Source organism: Pristis pectinata, chromosome 6 (genome assembly GCF_009764475.1).
Source record: "Pristis pectinata isolate sPriPec2 chromosome 6, sPriPec2.1.pri, whole genome shotgun sequence".
Taxonomy (NCBI): Eukaryota; Metazoa; Chordata; class Chondrichthyes; order Rhinopristiformes; family Pristidae; genus Pristis; species Pristis pectinata.
The window spans coordinates 11,597,506-11,617,247 of NC_067410.1; positions in this window are offsets into that span (position 1 = coordinate 11,597,506).

Consider the following 19,742-nt stretch of genomic DNA (forward strand, 5'->3'; position numbering starts at 1 on the left):
ATTCCTCTAGTTTTGCTTTTGTTTATGGGATGTGATTCTTAGCGGCGACAGAACATCAGAAAGGAGACACTATGAATTGGTCACATCAGTCCAGGTATAGATTGATGTTATATGTCTCTTATTTACTTGACTGTGGTCCACTTTGCAGCACAAAGGGAGTGACCTGGGAAACAAATGACCAATGTGACTGAAGGACCTGTTGATCCAGAATTCTATTGCGACAGTATTTTTGTTTGGAATACGCTGATCCCTTTTGTAGCTTGCAATTATCTTAATCTGTTGTTCTATTCCTACTTGGTATAATTGAACTTTCTTGATCAGATTAGTTTAGTTAGATACATCAGGGTGCAATGAAATTCCTTGCTCACATAGTAATAATACAGCGAGGGCCATGCAGCAGAATAGTGCACAGAGAGTAGTGCAATCTGAATAAAGTAGTGCAAAAAGAAATTCTAAATTGACAATAATTACTTAAGTATTTGGACAAACTATTCTGATGTTCATTCTCATTGAATTGTACAATGATTGAGGCAGAGCTGCTATAGAATGCACATGTGAAGGGGGGAGAATGTTCATTGAAACTAATGCATTTTATGCTGTCCAATTATTTCAATCAGCCCTTTTTACAGTCTCAATCTCATCATTTTGGATTTAAAATTCATGATTAACCACTTGCCCATATTGAACTTTTTGCCATAGCTAATCTGTCCATGCTGTTCAAGTTGGATTTATGAATGGAAGAAATGCTTCAAAAGGCCATAAAAGTGGTGTTTTATACTGTGCAAATGGGACCTTGCCCTCAGACCAAGCTCTTGCTTTGTCAAGACTGTGATTGCTAGTGTGCAATGCCCACCCCACAGTGTAAGAATTCCCATAAAGCCATTTACCACCAGTCAACTGGAGTGGAAACATATTGTCCTTGTCCCTGAGGAGCTGCTAAAGGAGGCCCTTAATGACATCAACTTCAATCTTGGAAATGCAACTCTCAAGACCTTAATGACTGATAGATATGACAAGTGCTTCCAGTCAGAACTTGTACCCTTTATCCCTTTTCCCTACTAACTCAGGTTAAAGGTCATCTGCTGTTCCCTTCATTTACTGGAAATCTTTTATGGGTTAGCTGCAAAGAAAACCTAATCAACCTCCTTCAGTAACCTTAAAAGAAATCAACTCATTATTTGTCCTCCAGTCATGACACTGATTTCTGCAAGCACAGCAGGTGTACGCTGCTGAGAACCCAACAAGTATTCTGACATTTTAGATCACATTGCAGTGCTTTCTGCAGATATTTTGACAAGAATGAAAATGTGGCCTGGAAGATGGCTAGCTACAACAACTTGACCATTCGACTAATTCTCATACCCATGGCTGCCATGGTCTTAATGTTGGGTAACTCCAGGTCAATCAGCAGAAGGCTATAAAAGGAAGTGTTTCCTGCTAAAAGGTTAGCTCTTCAATAGACTGACCTCATCCATTGAGCATTTGATATTAAAATGCCCTTCAGCTGAAGGAACTACAGACCATTTAATGCACAAGGAATTAAAAAATAAAACAAATTCTAATCTGGTCAGGCAGCATCTGTGGAGAGGAAAATGTCAACATTTTGAAATAATCTTTGGAATTTTTAATTAAATAGAACAGTAATACAGAAGATTGTATTGGTCTGTGGTGTTTTCCAACCTCTGTGGATATGGCACTAGCTCGTACCTCTGGCAACGGATATCAGCTGCAGCTTCCATTACCCACAGAACAGTAGGCATTCCATTTAAATTCAGTGTTGGTTTGATTTCAAGGGTTGGCAAGCTTAATATTGAGCGGTTACAGTCATTTTCACAAGATCTGACTGCAGCTGCAGTGCCATCTGATATTATGGGAAACTATTGCCATGGCGTTCTTCCATTCCTAATCTGCTTGTGATAATTTGTACCAATTTCAAAAGAAGAAAAAAATAGAGGTAATTGGGATAGTGAACTATTAAGGACTAGGCATAATTCTTTAGGTTATGGAAACAAGTTCCATTCTCAGTGCAGTTGAAAGCTTTGTCGTTAACTTCTTGTCATTGTTAATAATGAGAGAAATCCTGTTTTTTTTTACGAAGGTGCTATATAAATGTACATTTTTCTCTTCTGAGGAAGGTAGGATTGCAAACACTTGAAAAGAATGAAGTTGGGATAAAGGGCAGTTCAACATTTTAATGCAGTAAGGGTGCAATATAAATGCTTAAGAATGAGTTTCTGCATTGACATCATTTCATGGCATAAAAGGTGGCCGCCCGTCTCATGCCTGTATCAGCTGCCTGCAGGCAATGCATACAGTCTCACTCCCAATGTTTTATTTTTCATTTTATCCAGATGGAATTTCAGATCCAACTGTTTCATGTAATGTATTCCATGTTTGAACACTAAAGCGAAATATGGATGGTGGAAGTAAATATTAAACTTAAGATATCTTTGTTAGTTACATTTACATCGAAACAATCAGTGAAATGCATCTTTGCGTAGAATGCTCTGGGGGCAGCCCGCAAGTGTCCCCATGCTTCCAGCGCCAACATAGCATGCCCACAACTTCCAAACCTGTATGTCTTTGGAATGTGGGAGGAAACCGGAGCAGCCGGAGGAAACCCACGCAGACACGTGGAGAACGTACAAACTCCTTACACTCAGTGGTCGGAATTGAACCCGGGTCGCTGGCGCTGTAGTAGCATTACACTAACCACTATGCTACCGTGCCGCCCTTGTTGGAATTACTCAGAAGGTCTGGCAGTAATTGCTGGAAATACTCAAGATCTGGCAGAGAGAGAAACCAAGTTTAAGTCTCACCAGAAGTGAAAAGTTAGAGATCTAATTATCATAAAGGGTGTCCATATTAAAAATGTATTAATGTAGGATCAGAGTAAATGACTTGTTGATAATCAGTGCAGACTCAATGAGTCAAAGGGCCCATTTCTGTGCTGTATCTGTCCAGAGGTTGGGAAGGAAGTGTGGTGGTGGAGCAGTGAAGGATGAGAGGAGCCATCTTGGGGATGAAGTGATGCACATAAAGAGGGTGGTAGTAATTCAAGTAACGAGGTGTCTGGTGGAAGTGTAAATGACAACAGCATAACCATCACTTCCATAAATAAGAATGTTAATGTACCTTTAAGAACTTAGTGTAATATGTGGTATGATCGTGATATTACACAGAGTACCAGAAACTGGTTTAGTTTTGAGAATGGATGCTTAAATCAAGGACATTCTTTCATTAGCTTTGCCTAGTCTGAGCGATAGCATTTGCAACATCTAAGAAATCCATTGATGAGGATGGGGTGTCGCTACTTCCGAGAGTAACAGGAGATGGCAATCGGAATTCTCTAAGTAGGGGTTGGATGGTGAGGATGGCAGGAAATTAACTCATGAGGTACATTGGAAAGCTGACAGCATGAGCAGACTCAGCCATTTGCCCTGAAAAATGCACATTCTCTGCAGACTAATATTCTTGAATATCACTGGGAACAAAGTAAACATTTTATACATAGCTTTTACTGTCCCACCCTACCTTTGGGAATATTGAATCAAAAATATTTCATGAAGAGAATTAAAGACAAATCTTTGCAATTTAGTGTGTAATAGATCGTACTCTGAATATCAAGCTCATTCATTTCAGTATCCCACCCAAGATTCTAAAATTGACTCACTGGCACATTCTTTAGGTATGCAGATTGTGCCTGAGGGATGTTAATTGTTGCCTGTTCCAGTTTATGTAATTTACAGGGCTATGAAATGAAAATTTGATAGTTGCCTCTAGTGCTTATTAATATTCATGGAGTGCATCTGAGGCTGTTTCTGGTGAGCTGATGTTGACAGAGAAACAGTTCAATATCCCATCACATTGTCTCAATCACCATTTTTATTCCCCATTGTACAATTACCAGCGCTATAAATAGATGTTGTGATTCTTTTTAGGATAAACTGCATCCATGTTGGGTGCAAGGGCAAATTAAATTATGGACACTGATCATCTTAAAGAGCGATAATTTAATGTTTTTTGTTCTCTGCATCTTATAAAACAAAAATCGAACATCTGGGCAGTACTCACAGTGTTGGTGAATGGTGAATCAGAAGTGTGAATGAGAAATTGTGTACAAGATCGTTGAGTTAAGCAGAGGCTTGACAGGGAGATTAAAGCATAAAGTTTACAGAATGTTTGAAGTCCTGTGGTGACAATGAGACGAGGCCAAGCTGTCAGAGAAAAAATCAACTATCTCTGTAAGATGAGGAATACCAATACGAGAGACTTGGACATGTTTCTATTACCGCGTTTTTTTTTATTTCAAATACATCAACCGCAGTTTAAATCCTCCAGCCTTTGACAATGGGTGAATTAATGGAAAATCTAGTCTGCAGGGTAGAATATTGCTAGACTGAATTAGGGAGTTAGGAACTTAGAAAACCATGCCATTATGTCTGCCATTTTCACACCAGTCACCTCCATGCTTTCAAAATGTGTAGCAATAACAGGATGAAAGCAACTCTCATCATTGCCGTCAGTGCTAAACTTATGCACGGTTCAATAACCCAGTACATTATTTCCCAATTACCCTTTTTATTCCCCATTGTACAATCATCGATGCTATAAATAGGTGTTGAGATTCTTGTTGGGCAAGCTAAATCTCTGGCAGGTGTGAGGTTCCTAAGTGTATTATGTTATGAATGTTATTTATCTTAATTGAATCCCTGAATGAGCCTGCCCACAATTATTGGAACATCCATGTTTGCAGCCCCAGTATCACATGGGGCATTGAATCTAAGAGTAAAGAGGTTACACTATATACACTTGACACAAGAAACTCTGCAGATGCCGGAAGTATCTGGAGCACAGCACAAAAAGTGCCGGAGGAACTCAGCAGGTCAGGCAGCATCCATGGAGGGAAATAAACAGTCAACGTTTGAGGTTGAGACCCTTCATCAGGACTGGAAAGGAAGAGGGAGGAAGCCGGAATAAGAAGGTAGGGGGAGAGGGAGGAGCACACGTAGGCAGGGGACAGGTGAGTTCAGGTGAGAGGGGGAAGATGTAATAAGCTGAGAGGTGATAGAAGAGACCGAGGGCTGAAGGAGGAGGAATCCGGTAGGACAAGGCAGTGGACCTTGGAACGTGCTGTACACACTGTCTGCGTGTGTGCCTCCCCCTTCCCCACCACCCCATTCTGGCTTCTGCCCTCTTCCTTTCCAGTCCTGATGAAGAGTCTCGGCCCGAAACGTCAACTGCTTATTTCCCTCCATAGATGCTGCCTGACCCGCTGAGTTCCTCCAGCACGTTTTGTGTATTGAACTATATGTATTTGTACTGTACTAGTCTACATTATAGGAAAGAAGTGATTTCACTGGAGAGGGTGCAGAGGATAATTACAAAGATGTTACATTTAAAAGGCATTTGGACAGGTACTTGGTCAGAAAAGGAGTAGAGGGATATGGGCCTATGCGGGCAAATGGAATTAGCATAGATAGGCATCACAGTTAGCATGGATGAATTGGGCCGAAGGGCCCATTTCTGTGCTGTACAACTCCATGACTGTATGTTGCCAAGACTGAAATACTTTAGCTCTGAGGAAGAATTGGATAGGCTGAGATTGTTTTCTTTGGAACTGAAGAGCTCGATAGGAAGCTTTAACTGAGGTGTATAAAATTAAAAGAAGCCAGGACAGAAGAAATACAGCAGGTCCAGGGGACATTGATTTAAAGTATTTTGGTAGAAGGGTGAGAGGAGAAATGAGGAATACTTTGTCCACACAGAGAGTTATTGGGCTTGGAGCTCATTACTTGAAAGGGTGGTAAAGGCACAAGTCCTCAGCAGATTTATGAGGTACCTGGAACACTTGAAGAATCATGACCATCAGGATTACTGATCCAGTGCTGAAAGGTAGGGAAGAGAAGCAAAGGACTGCAGATGCCAGAATCTAGATGAAAAAGCAACAAGATGCTGGAGGAACCCAGCAGGCCAGGCTGCATCCATGGAGAAAAACAGTCAACATTTCGGGTCAGGACCCTTCTTCAGGACTGAAGATAGGAAAAGGTCCAATATATGGAGCGGAAAAACAGAGCAGTGATAGGTGGGGTGGGCACAAGGTGGTAGATGCAGGTAAGAGATAGTGATAGGCAAAGGCTGAAAAGTAGGGTTAGATTTGGTAGCACATTTCCAATCAGCACAGACACAATGAGCTGAATGGCCTCTTGTAAATTTTCCATGCTTCTGTGACACCCGTTTACTTGCACAGCAAGGGTGTACGGTGGTGGTGAATGTTATTTTGCTGTACTGACACCCAACTGTATCAGGAGATAAAAAGGGGGTGGATTTCCCTTGTGTGTTTTCATGAAATTAGTTCCTACCGTCCATATGGTAGATACATAGACCCACCTAAGCATGGAGCTGTTGATACTATTAGGGTGCATCCAGCAGAGAGAGACTCGAATGTCTCAGTAACTGCATTCCTGCAATACAATACTGCCTTTTATCAGATCTGGCATGTGGATGGAAGAACTGCAAGTAGGGACAGCTGCTCTATGTTTGCAGTTAAAGAAAACTTTAACTCCTGCACGATTATTCTCAAACACTGGTGCCCCACAAGGCTGCGTCCTCAGCCCTCTACTCTACTCCCTATACACTCACGACCGTGCGGCCAGATTCTGCTCTAACCCCATCTACAAGTTTGCAGATGATATCACCGTTGTAGGCCGTATCTCAAACAGCGATGAGTCGGAGTACAGGAAGGAGATGGAGAGCTTAGTGGAATGGTGTCATGACAACAACCTTTCCCTCAATGTCAACAAAACTAAAGAGCCGGTCATTGACTTCAGGAAAGGGGGCAGTGTACGCGCACCTGTCTACATCAATGGTGCTGAGGTCGAGAGGGTTGAGAGCTTCAAGTTCCTGGGAGTGAACATCACCAACAGCCTGTCCTGGTCAAATCACGTTGATGCCAAGGCCAAGAAAGCTCACCAGCGCCTCTACTTCCTCAGTAGGGTAAAGAAATTTGGTTTGTCCCCCACCAACTTTTACCAATGCACCATAGAAAGCATCCTATCTGGATGTATCACGGCTTGGTACGGCAACTGCTCTGCCCAGGACCGCAAGATGCTGCAGAGAGTTGTGGACACAGCCCAGTGCATTACAGACACCAGCCTCCCCTCCTTGGACTCTGTCTTTACCTCCCGTTGTTTTGGTGTAGCAGCCAGCATAATCAAAGACCCCACCCACCCAGGACATTCTCTCTTCTCTCCCATCGGGTAGAAGATACAGGAGCCCGAGGGCACGTACCACCAGACTTAAGGACAGCTTCTACCCCACTGTGATAAGACTATTGAATGGTTCCCTTATACAATGAGATGGACTATGACCTCACGATCTACCTTGTTCTGACCTTGCACCTTATTGCACTGCACTTTCTCTGTAGCTGTGACACTTTACTCTGTACTGTTACTGTTTTTACCTGTACTACATCAATGGAATCTGTACTAACTCAATGTAACTGCACTGTGTAATGAATTGACCTGTACGATCAGTTTGTAAGACAAGCTTTTCACTGTACCTCAGTACAAGTGACAATAATAAACCAATACCAATACCAAACTGGGAGGTTTTCTGCTGTCCTGGCAATCAAAGTAGTGACTCTTCTACAGACAGCAGTCATTGATGGTGGTAATCTAAAGAAAGTTTTCTTTCTGCATCCATGATGTAAGAGTTTTCAGTGTCAACACGTGTGCCTGTAATAATTTTCCGTTAACAATGTTCCACTTGACCTCGAAGCACAGAACAATTTGTTCAAGAAATGTAATTTCTGTATAAAAGGAAGCAAAAAAAGCCTAACTTGAGATATATGATCAGGAATAGGATACATATTGCAAACATCAGGAAGATGGTTATATTGAAGGAGAGCACAGGCGAATCAAAAGACCCGTTTTTGGAGTGTCTCAAAGATAAATGTATCACTAACAAGGGCGTCAGAGTAAACCATTATCCTTGCCAAAGGCCACATGCAGATGCTTACACAGAAAGCCTTATTTGATAGTCGCTGTTTCACACAAAAGCATTGGAGTTCTTTCTGGTGCCCCGGTCAATATATGTTCCTGACTCAGCATAACTAATTTAAAACAGATTATCTGGTCATGATCAAATTGTTGTTTACGGTAGCCCTTTGTGTTCCTACTTATCACCTTCCAACAGTTGTCTCCAACCTTCAGCCTCCCCTCCTCCCACCTCACTCCACCCCACCCCACCTCTCCCCTCCGCTACCTGGCGCAACCTGGCCGTCATCTTTTGCCCCCCCCCCCCCCCCCCCCCCCCCGGTCCACCAATCACCTCGGGCTCCTACCTCACCACCTACCCTCCTACTTACTTCTCCTCTTTGTTGTGGCCATCTCCCCTATCTGCTCTCAGTCCTGATGCAGGGTTTCAACCCGACTCATTGCCGATTACTTTCCCCCCGACAGATGCTGAGTTCCTCCAGCAGATTGTTTGCTGCTCCAAATTCCAGTATCTGCAGTACCTTGTGTCTCTTGCTGTTTATGGGATTTGCCATTGCCTTTCCTACATTCCAACAGTGACTCCACTTCAACTGCACTTCATTGCCTGTCAAGCACATAGAATGTCCTGAAATGGACGTGAAAGGTGATAGGTAAATGCAAGTCGTTCATTTGGATGTGAACTGCTCATTCACTTAATTCAGAGCGTTTATCCAGAGCAAGGTCCTGAAAATGGCATCGTGATGAAAACATGGTCTGTTTTTATGTAAAAATGGCTGGGGGATATTGGTATAGGTATTGGTTTATTATTGTCACTTGTACTGAGGTACAGTGAAAAACTTGTCTTACAAACTGATTGTACAGGTCAATTCATTACACAGTGCAGTTACATTGGGTTAGTACAGAGTGCGTTGATGTAGTACAGGTAAAAACAATAACAGTACAGAGTAAAGTGTCACAGCGACAGAGAAAGTGCAGTGCAATAAGGTGCAAGGTCACAACAAGGTAGATCATGAGGTCAGAGTCCATCTCAACATATAAGGGAACCGTTCAATAGTCTTATCACAGTGGGATAGAAGCTGTCCTTGAGCCTGGTGGTACGTGCCCTCAGGCTCCTGTATCTTCTACCTGATGGAAGAGGAGAGATTGGCCTGGACCTTGGGGCATGCTCTTAGAGACAGAAGAATTATGGCCTGATACAGCAATGAGGGGAGGCCATTCAGTACATCTGTGCCAGCGTGTTTAAGAGAACCACCTATGCTCCAATGTCTCTGTTCTGTCATGCTGACCCTGCAAAGTTTCTACATCAAATACTTATCCACTCTCTTTTGGAAGTTACTGAATCTGCTTCCACTATCCTTTCAAGCATTGCTTTCCAGATTATGGCAACTTGCTGTGTAAAAATAATTCTCATCATCTCCTTGGTTCTTTAACTGACTGCCTTAAATCTGTGGACACACACTCCAGATGAAGGGTCTCGACCCAAAACATTGACTGTCCATTTCCCTCCGTAGATGCTACCTGACCTGCTGAGTTCCTCCAGTGTTTTGTGCATTGCCTTAAATCTGTGTCCTTTAGACACTGGTAATGGGTTCTCCTTATTTAGAGTCATAGAGTTGTACAACACAGCAACAAGCTCTTCAGGCAACCACATGCATGCCGACCTTTTTGCTGCTCTACACTAATCCCACTTGCCTTGTCCTTCTATGCCTTGCCTATTTAAGTGTCTGTCTAAATGCCTATTAAACATAGCAATTGTATTTGATTCCATCACCTCCCCTGGCAACGAGTTTCAGATATCAACCACCCTCTGTGTAAAAAAAAGCTTAACCCTAAGATTCCTTTTAAAATTCCTTCCTCTTGTTTTTGACACCCTTATCATCAGAAAAAGATTCTATCTACTCTATCCATGCCTCAGAATCTTATATACTTCTATCAGGTTACCCCCCTCAGCCTCCTTCGCTCCAGGGAAAACAAGCCGGCCTTTGCAATATCTCCCCATAACCAAAATCCTCCAATCTGGTGAATCTCCTGTGCACTCTCACGTAAAATATCCCATGTCATTCTTCTGAAGAAGGTAAGGGAATTCTCCTCACTGTCCCAGCCATTATTTCTCCACTGCCCAATGGATTATTTGGTCAAAGTCACTTTGCTGCTTCCTGTGTGCAGGTTTGAAGCTGAATTTCTCACATTATGACAGTGATTATAATTCAAAAAAAATCAGTGGTTGAATGTCTTAAGGTAATGCAATAAACTATTTAATTGTCTTTCCACCATTTGAAATTAATCTTTGGGAAAACTAAATGTACTGTGTATTACTTGCATCACCTGCAACCTATTATCGATGATAGAAGTTTGTTTGCACTTAAAGTGTGATAATTTCACACAGCTGTTTCTGTTGGTGACTTTAATTCAATTGTTGTCAGCTCCTTCATGAAGCTGTGGTGTGTTTCCTTGAGGTAAGAGTTAATTCTTCTAATTTATCTATAGTTTTATTTGGATTAGTGGCATTGAGATCTGTGGTCTTTTATTTCACTTGTGCTATTTTCAGTAGTGTGTGATACAAGTGTATGTTACACTCCACAACATGAACTAATGATCAACAATTGGTGGCGTGAGGGCAATGGGGATTACTTTGAAGTTGAAGTGAGAAAGGAAAATAATCTGTTATATACTTTTGGTCTTGTATCTAGAAACATAGGGACCAAGGATTTAATAAGAACACACGAAACTGGAAAAGAAGGAGATTGAACTGCTCCACTATGTCATAAGAGCCTCAACTCCTACTTCAAATTGTGCAAAACCTTACTTAGACAGCATTAGATTTGGACACATCATAGGAGGAAGATAATGAAAAAGAGGAATGTGTCAGGAATTAAGGGCTGTGGGATGTGATTCAGTTAACATTTACTCTTTATCAGTCAAGGTGAGAAGGCTCAGTGATAAAGATCTCCATTTATTTATTTACTAATTATTCAGGAGGTAGGTATCACAAGCAATGTCAGCATTTATTGCCCAACTCTAAATGCCTCTGAATAGAGTGGCTTGCTGGCCCCTGTCAGAGGATATTTAAACAACCACAGTGCTCTGGGTTTGGAGTTACATGTGGTCCAGATTGGGTAAGACTGGCAGACTTCCTCCCTGAAGGGCTTCAGTGGAACAGCTGGGTTTGAATGCCATTCTGGTAATTCTGTAGTCATTGTTACAAAGACTAGCTGTGCTTTTTTAAAATTAAATTCTAGATTATAAACTGAATTTAAGTTCCACAGCTCCTGTTTTGAATTGAGTTCTGCTGTTTGTCCATCCAGGTATTTGGATTACTGAATCCAGTCACTTAGTCACAGCAGCAGCAGCAGCACCATATCCATTCGATAAGTAATAAGGTAGCTTGTGAAAAGACTGGATTCACTGGATTATGGCTACTTTCAGTTTGCTGATTCGTGGAACCAGCACAGTCAATCTCTCTACCTGGGTTGATTAAAGTTTGTGCAGTGTTACTGACAGTTGCTCTAATTCTCTCCTTAAAACCCTGCACTTCTCTTCTTTTGTGTTTTGCTCCTTTTTCCTCTCTTCCTCTTTTTGTTCTTTTTCTCTCGTTCTCTCTTCCATTTTCCTTTTCCCCTTTTCACTCCCTTTTCTGCCCTTCGCTCACCCTCGCTCCTGCTCTTTCCTTCCTGCTATGACACTGCTCGTTGAGTACGTGATTGTAGTGCTTTGACAGCCAAACAATGGAATGGGGCAACAACTAACCAGAGGTTGGGTCAAACCAGGTGATGTGTAGGGTCACCTCTAAAATTGTTGATGTTCCGTCTAGAACCATAAATCAACAGGCATAATTAGTGAATGAAGAAGCAAAGATTTGTTTTGTTTTTTGGATTTAACCTTTTGGCAATGTGGCCAAGTTCCAGCCATGACCTCTTCTTTCCATTTTGACCACCTTGGCCTCACAAAGCACCTCACCCTGCCTGGGGTGGTGTCTCGAACCAGGGGCCACAGTCTCAAAATAAAGAGTCATTCATTCAGGATTGAGATGAGAAGAATTTTCTTCACCTAACTTTTACACGCAGAGGGTGGTGAGTGCCGGAGGAGATGGGATAATTACTATGTTTAAAAGACATTTAGACAGATACTTGGACAGCAAAGGTTTAGAGAGATAAGGGCCAAACGTGGGGAAATGGAACAAGCTCAAGTAGGCAACTTGGTCACCATGATCGAGTTGGGCTGAGGGGCCTGTTTCCTTTGCTGTATGACTCCATGACTTTATAAAGTGATGATGCTTTGGAATTTTCTACCCAAGAAGGCTGTGGAGGCTCCGTCACTGAGTGTATTCAAGAGAGAGTTCGATAGATTCTTAGATAATTAAGGATCTGGGGTTAGTGATGTAAAGTGGCACTGAGGTAGAAGATCAGCCCCTATAGAAGCCTACAAAATTATGAGAGTCATAGATGGAGTAGACAGCCATAATCTTTTTCCCAGGGTAGAAATGTCAAATACTAGAGGGCGTAGCTTTAAGGTAAGAGGGGTAAAGTTTGAAGGGGATGTGCCGGACAAGTTTCTTTTTACATAGATAGCAGTAGATTGCCAGGAGCAGGTTGCCAGGGGTAGTGGTGGGAGCAGATACGATAGTGGCGTTCAAGAGGCTTTCAGATAGACACATGATTTTAGATGTGGAAGCTTTAGAGAGGGTGCAGAGGAGATTTACCAGGATGCTGCCTGGATTGGAGAGCATGTCTTATGAGGATAGGTTGAGTGAGCTCGGGCTTTTCTCTTTGGAGAGAAGGAGGATGAGAGGTGACTTGATAGAGGTGTACAAGATGATAAGAGGCATAGATCGAGTGGACAGTCAGAGACTTTTTCCCAGGGCGACAAGGCCTAACACAAGGGGACATAATTTTAAGGTGATTGGAGGAAGGTATAAGGGGGATGTCAGGGGTAGGTTTTTTTACACAGAGAGTGGTGGGTGCATGGTCGCACTCTATGCAGAGGTTGTGGGGGCAGATACACTGGGGACATTTAAGAGACTCTTAGATAGACACATGAATGATACAAAAATAGGGGACTATGTGGGAGGGAAGGGTTAGATAGATCTTAGAGCAGGATAAAATGTTGGCTCAACATTGTGGGCTGAAGGGCCTGTACTGTGCTGTAGTGTTCTATGAATATGGAGGGATTAGTTTAATGTGGCATCATGCTCAGCACAGACATCGTGGGCTGAAGGGCCTGTTCCTGTGCTGTACTGTTCTTTGTTATATGGCAGAACAAGCACAAGGGGCTACATGGCTTGTTCCTCCTCTCTCTTCTAGTCTTATACCTGTCAATGTGCTTTGGGCTTGGATACATTATTATGTTCCAGTTATCCACTTATCCCTTTCAACAGCACAAACCCAGATTTAGATCAAGTTGAAATGCCTGTTACCCAGCATGGACCCAGATTAGGTTTCAAGAGGTTCCCACTTATAGCTGCTGCAAGGCTACACTCATCTCTGTCTCAAGGCAACAGTTTGAATAGAATCTGAACCACTTCAATTACAGGTTGTAAACTGCTATAAAAACCTCGCTGTTTTCAGTCGTCTCTTAACTTAGTGACCATACACGTTCCCGTGGGCCTGGATGCCTTTACAGTGAGTCGGAGTCCACACCCTAATATTAAGCAAAACGGCTCACTGCGATGATCGAAAGGAGAAACTCCATCTCCATTAACTTCACTCTCAGACAACACAGGAGGGGCCCATTCAACCAGTGAGTCCTTGGCAAAGTTATCCGATTAGTCCCATACTTGTCCCTTTCCCTTGATATATTTATCCCAAGTCCTTTTGACAGTTGTTGCTGAGCGTGCTTCCACTAAGTTTTAAAGCAGCTCTTTCTGCATTGTATATAAAACAAAATATTTTCTACTGTTCCTTTTGGGAATCACCTTGTAATTGTGCCCTCTCGGTGACACTGTAGAGTTGCTGCCTCACAGCTCCAGAGATCTGGATTCGATCCTGATCTCCTGTCCTATCAGGATTTTGCATGTTATCCCCGTGTGAGTTTCCTTTGGTTGGTCGGAGACACAAGAGTCTGCAGGTGCTGGGATCTGGAGCAAAAAGCAAACTGCTGGAGGAACTCAGAGGGTCAGACAGCATCAGTGGAGACAACGGGATAATCAACATTTTGGGCTGAGACTCTGCATTAGGACTACAGTCCTGTTTGGTAGGTTAATTGGCCACTGTAAGTTGCTCCTGGTGTAAGTGGAAACAAATGAAGTGGGGAGAAGTTGATAGTAAATTGGTTTATTACTGTCACACGTAGGGAGGTACAGTGACAGACTTTGTTTTGCATGCTATCCATACAGATTATTTCATTACACTAGTGCATTGAGGCACAAGGGAAAACAACAACAGGATGCAGAATAAAGTGTTACAGTTACAGAGAAAGTGCAGTGCAGGCAGACAATAAGGTGCAAGGCCATAACTATGTCAGGGAGGAAAATAAGTGGGGAAATGAGGTTGAGGGGATTACTCTGAGAACTAACACAAGGCTCGATGGGCCAAATGGCCTCCTCTGTCATGTGAAATTGTTCACTTTAGAGCAAAAAAGGGGGTTTATAATGTCAGCTTCCCCAGTCTCGGCACGTCACTGAAAGTCTGCCCTTCTGATCATTCTTGACAACTGACGTCTCTCCTAAAGTGTGGTGGGAAGGTGTGAATGCAATACTTTGGCTGTGGCCTAACTAATGTTGATTAAGGGATCAGCATAATCTCCTTGTATTTGGACACATTGCCTCTGAAGCTAAAGATCCCTTTTTTGTTTTCACAACCTGCCACAATTTGTCTTGCCAGCCTCAGCGATAGGCCTACTTTCACTTCTAGGTCACTGTCCTGGCACCCTCTAAAATGGTCCCATTTAGTTTAAGTTGCCTTTCTTAATGCTTTTTACCAAAGTGAATCACTTCACAAAGCAAGGATCCCCCAGGGGCCACCAACTTCAATTCCACATCCCACTCCCACACTGACATGTCTATCCACGGCCTCCTCTACTGCCACGTTGAGGCCAGACGCAGATTGGAGGAACAACACCTTGGGAGTCTCCAACCTGATGGCCTCAACATCAATTTCTCCAACTTCCAGTAACCCCCACTCACCCCCTCCCCCTCTCCCTGCCCATTTATTCCCCACCTTCCATTTTTTCCATGGTCTACTGTCCTCTCCTACCGGATTCCTCCTTCTTTATCCCTTTACCTCTTCTACCTATCACCTCCCAGCTTCTTGCATCACTCCCTTTCATCCCTCCTCCTCCACTCACCTACCTTCCCCCTCTCACCTGGATTCACCTGCCAGCCTGTGCTCCTCCCCCTACCACCTTATTCTGGCTTCTGCCCTCCTTTTCTCCAGTCCTGATGAAGGGTCTCGGCCTGAAACGTCGACTGTTTATTTCCCTCCACAGATGCTCCCTGACTTGCTGAGTTCCTCCAGCTGGGCGTTGCATTGCTCTGCTCTGGTCTGCTCTGCTCCAGATTCAGGCATCTGCAGAATCTCTTGTGTCTCACTTCATATTAAATTTCATTAACCATGAGTCTGGTAGAATTTTACCAGTGTGCAGTACCACTTTTCTCTGTAATACTTCGAGTATGTAAAGCGATTTGAACTTTTGTTTCCTAAAAGAACATTGAACACAAAATAGTACAGCACAGGAACAGGCCCTTCGGCCCACCATTATCTGCACTGACCATGATGCCAATCTAAGTACTCCCATCTACCTGCAATTGGTCCATATCCCTCTATTCTCTGCCTGTTCATGCGTCTGTCTAAATGCCTCTTAAAAGTTGCTATTGTATCTACTGTTCCCTGGCAGCATGTTCCAAGCACACCATTCTCTGTGTGTTTCCCTTTTTTAAAAAAAACTTGCCTCACACATCATCTTTAAACTTTCCCCCTCTCACCTTAAACCTATTCCCTCTAGTATCTGATATTTCCACCCTGGGGGAAAAAGACCATCTATCCCATCTATGCCTCACATAATTTTATATACTTCTGTTGGTTTACCCCTCAAACCTTGACGCTCCAGAGAAAACAATCCAAGTTTATCCAATGTCTCCTTATATCTAATATTCTCCAATCCAGGCAACATCCTAGTGAACTTCTTCTGCACCCTCTCCAAAGCCTCCACATTCTTTCTGTAACGTGGTGACCAGAACTGCACACAATACTCCAATGTGGCCTGACCAAAGTTTCATACAGACCTACGGATTTGAAGTTAACCAAATCTATTCTTGCCTCACCTGCTCTTTTAATTCTTTAGTTATGCACAAGAATGGCGTTCTCCTTGGTAGATGTTTGACTGCCCATGGAGTAGTTTCTTAAAAAAAAAAGTAAACGTGGGTGATATTTCGGATGGGTAACCCTGAGGTTTATGGTTATTTGTATTTGTCGGGGTGAATGAATTGCATGTTCATTTTTGGTTGTTAAGTGGTAGATACGTCTTTGATTCAAGTTTGTGTCTTCTGTTCTACCTCTCTCACTTTGTATATATTATGGGTGCTTGTGTCTGAGTTTTGTGTGTGGGTGTTTGCATGTCTGTATAGGTGTTTGCAAGTGTGTGTATTTGGGTTTTTGTGTCCGTGTATATGGGTGTTTGTGTGTGTATCGCGTGTGAATTTTACATGAACACCGCTTGTCAAAGAGCAATGTGGGGAGTAGCACGGACCACTACACGTGGACAGCTTTGACATCACTGAAGGCCTTAACTCCATCGACCAGGAGGGATGGTGGATCACTCTGCTCAAATCTGGCTGCGCGCAGACATTCGTCTCCATCTTACATTGCCTCACATTAGGATGCAAACCGTGATCCCGATCTGCAGATCTACGAGAGGCGATCTCAGTGAAGACCGGTGTCAAGCAAGGCTGTGTCTTTGCCCTGACTCTTACCTTGTTCCTTTTTTTTTTGCCACAATGCTGCACCTCGCCTCCAACAACCCTACAGCTGCAGAGGAGCTAATACTTAGAACTAAGGGGAAACTCTTCAAAGGATGGTGACTCCACACCAGAGTCGAGGTCAACTGAACCTCTGCAATCGAGCTGCAGTGTGTGGTCAGAGGTTGGCTCAACCAAACTGATTCTTCTCCCTGATTTTCTCAACTAAGATCCTTCCTCTCTTTTGCCTTTTTCCAGTTCTGTAATATCAGGGCTACCTCACTTCCTTCTCCACTTGCTGAATCCTTGCAAAAGGTATGTATCCTACAGGTCATTGACTTCAGGAAGGGTGAGGGGCAGTGCACATGTTCCTGTCTACATCAACGGTACTGAGTTCGAGAGGGTTCAGAACTTCAAGTTCCTAGGAGTGAACATCACCAATAGACTGTCCTGGTCCAACCATGTAGACACCATGGCCAAGAAAGCTCACCAGCACCCCTACTTCCTCAGGAGGCTAAAGAAACTTGGCAGGTCCCCTTTGACCCTCACCAATTTTTAATCGATGTACCATGAAAGCATCCTATCTGGATGCATCACAGCTTGGTGTGGCAACTGCTCTGCCCGTGACCACAAGAAACTGCAGAGAGTTGTGGACACAGCCCAGCACATCACGGAAAGCATCCTCCCCTCCATGGACTCTGTCTACACTTCTTGCTGCCTCGGTAAAGCAGCCAGCATAATCAAAGACCCCACCCACCCTGGATATTCTCTCTCCTCCCCCTTCCCATTGGGCAGAATATACAAAAGCCTGACAGCGCGTACCACCAGGCTCAAGGAGAGCTTCCATCCTGCTGTTATTGAACGGTTCCCTAGTATGATAAGATGGATTCTTGACCTCACAATCTACCTCGTTATGAACTTGCACCTTATTGTCTACCTGCACTGCACTTCCTTTGTATCTGTGACACTTTATTCTGAATTCTGTATTGTTTTACCTTGTACTACCTCAATGCACTGTGTAATGAATTGATCTGTACAAACAGTATGCAAGACAAGTTTTTCACTGTACCTTGGTACATGTGGCAATAATAAACCAATTCCAAGTACTTGATCCCCATCCTTGGTCATTTTGCTATCAAATCTCTGTATCAGATTGTACCCATTTATGTCTGTTTGTCCAATAATTCACCCATCTCATTATGAACCCTGTGTGCATTTGGACAAGGAGCTTTCAGTTTTGCTTCTTTATCATTTTTACCCTGCTCTGACTCTAATTGAAGTTATACTTTTTCTTCTCCTTTCCTGACACAACTCTGGTCATTATCACCTAATTTCACTACCCTGCATTATGAATTTTCCTCTTTCTTTTTAATTGAAGGATCTTCCCCTCCCCAGAACCCATTCCCCACCACCTCCTCCAATGCCAGCCCTAGTTATTCGATTCTGAAGGAGGAGTGAGTTGTTTGATCAAAGAATTCTGGATCAGGAATTGTTCTGAGGAGTCGCCCATATATCGTCACAAACAGGGCCTTCAGCCCACCTGTCTGCACTGACAATCAAGCTCCCATTTACGCCAATCCTCCCCACATTCTTCTCAGCTCCACCGCCCCACCCCACCTCTAAATTCTACCACTCACCTACACACCAGCAGCAATTTACAGTGACATTAACCTACTAACTGTCACATCTTTTGGGATGTGGGAAGAAACTGGAGCAGTTGCAGGGAGAATGTGCAAACTCCACACTGATGGCAACCAGAGGTCAGGATTGGACCTGGGTTAACATAGAACATAGAACACTACAGCACAGTACAGGCCCTTCAGCACACACTGTTGTGCCGATAATTTATCCTGCTCTAAGATCTATCTAACCCTTCCCTCCAACATAACCCCCCCATTTCTCTACCATTCATATGTCTATCTAAGAGTCTCTTAAATGTCCCTAATGTATCTTCCCCCATTACGTCTGCCGGCAGTGCGTTCCACGCACCCACCACTCTCTGTGTAAAAAAAACCAACTTACCCCTGACTTCTCCCTTATAGCTTGCCCCATTCACCTTAAAATTATGTCCCCTCATGTTAGCCATTGTCCCCCTGGGAAAAAGTCTCTGACTGTCCACTCGTCGCTGGAGCTGTGAGGCAGCAGACCCACTGGTTATGTCCCTGGGCCATTGCCTTGTGTCACTGTGCTGCCCTCTGAGGGAAACATTTTCAGCATCTACCCTGTCAAGCACCCTTATAAAAGCAAACAAAGCCTACAGATTCTTTTTTTTTGAAATAAAGGGTGTCAGGGGTAAGTTTTTTACACAGAGTGGTGGGTGCGTGGAACGCACTGCCGGCAGAGGTTGTGGGGGCAGATACATTAGGGACATTTAAGAGACTCTTAGATAGACACATGAATGATAGAGAAATGGGGAGCTATGTGGGAGGGAAGGGTTAGATAGATCTTAGAGCAGGATAAAATGTCAGCACAACCTTTCTATTGAGATGAGATAAGAGACTGTGTGCCCACCCCAGTAATACCCATGGCCTCATTAGCACCATGGGCTGTTTCCATGGTAATGGAGAGAACCAGAGTCTTGGGCCAAGATGGAGAAATACCTCAATGATGAGGTCATGACCCATGAGGAGAATCAGTTCCTTGTACGAGTTGATAATCCAGGGTTAATGATATCTGCGGCAATCAATCATGTGCTGCCTCGGGAACAGCAGTTAAGAGGCTAAACATTGGTGAGGCGGCAGATGAGAGGTGATGCCGTGTTCACCAACAGTCCGGCTGTGATGCAACAAAGATGGTGGCAATTGGTCAGACCTTGACTATTCTGTTGATATGAAGCAGTCTCATTGGAGGACACT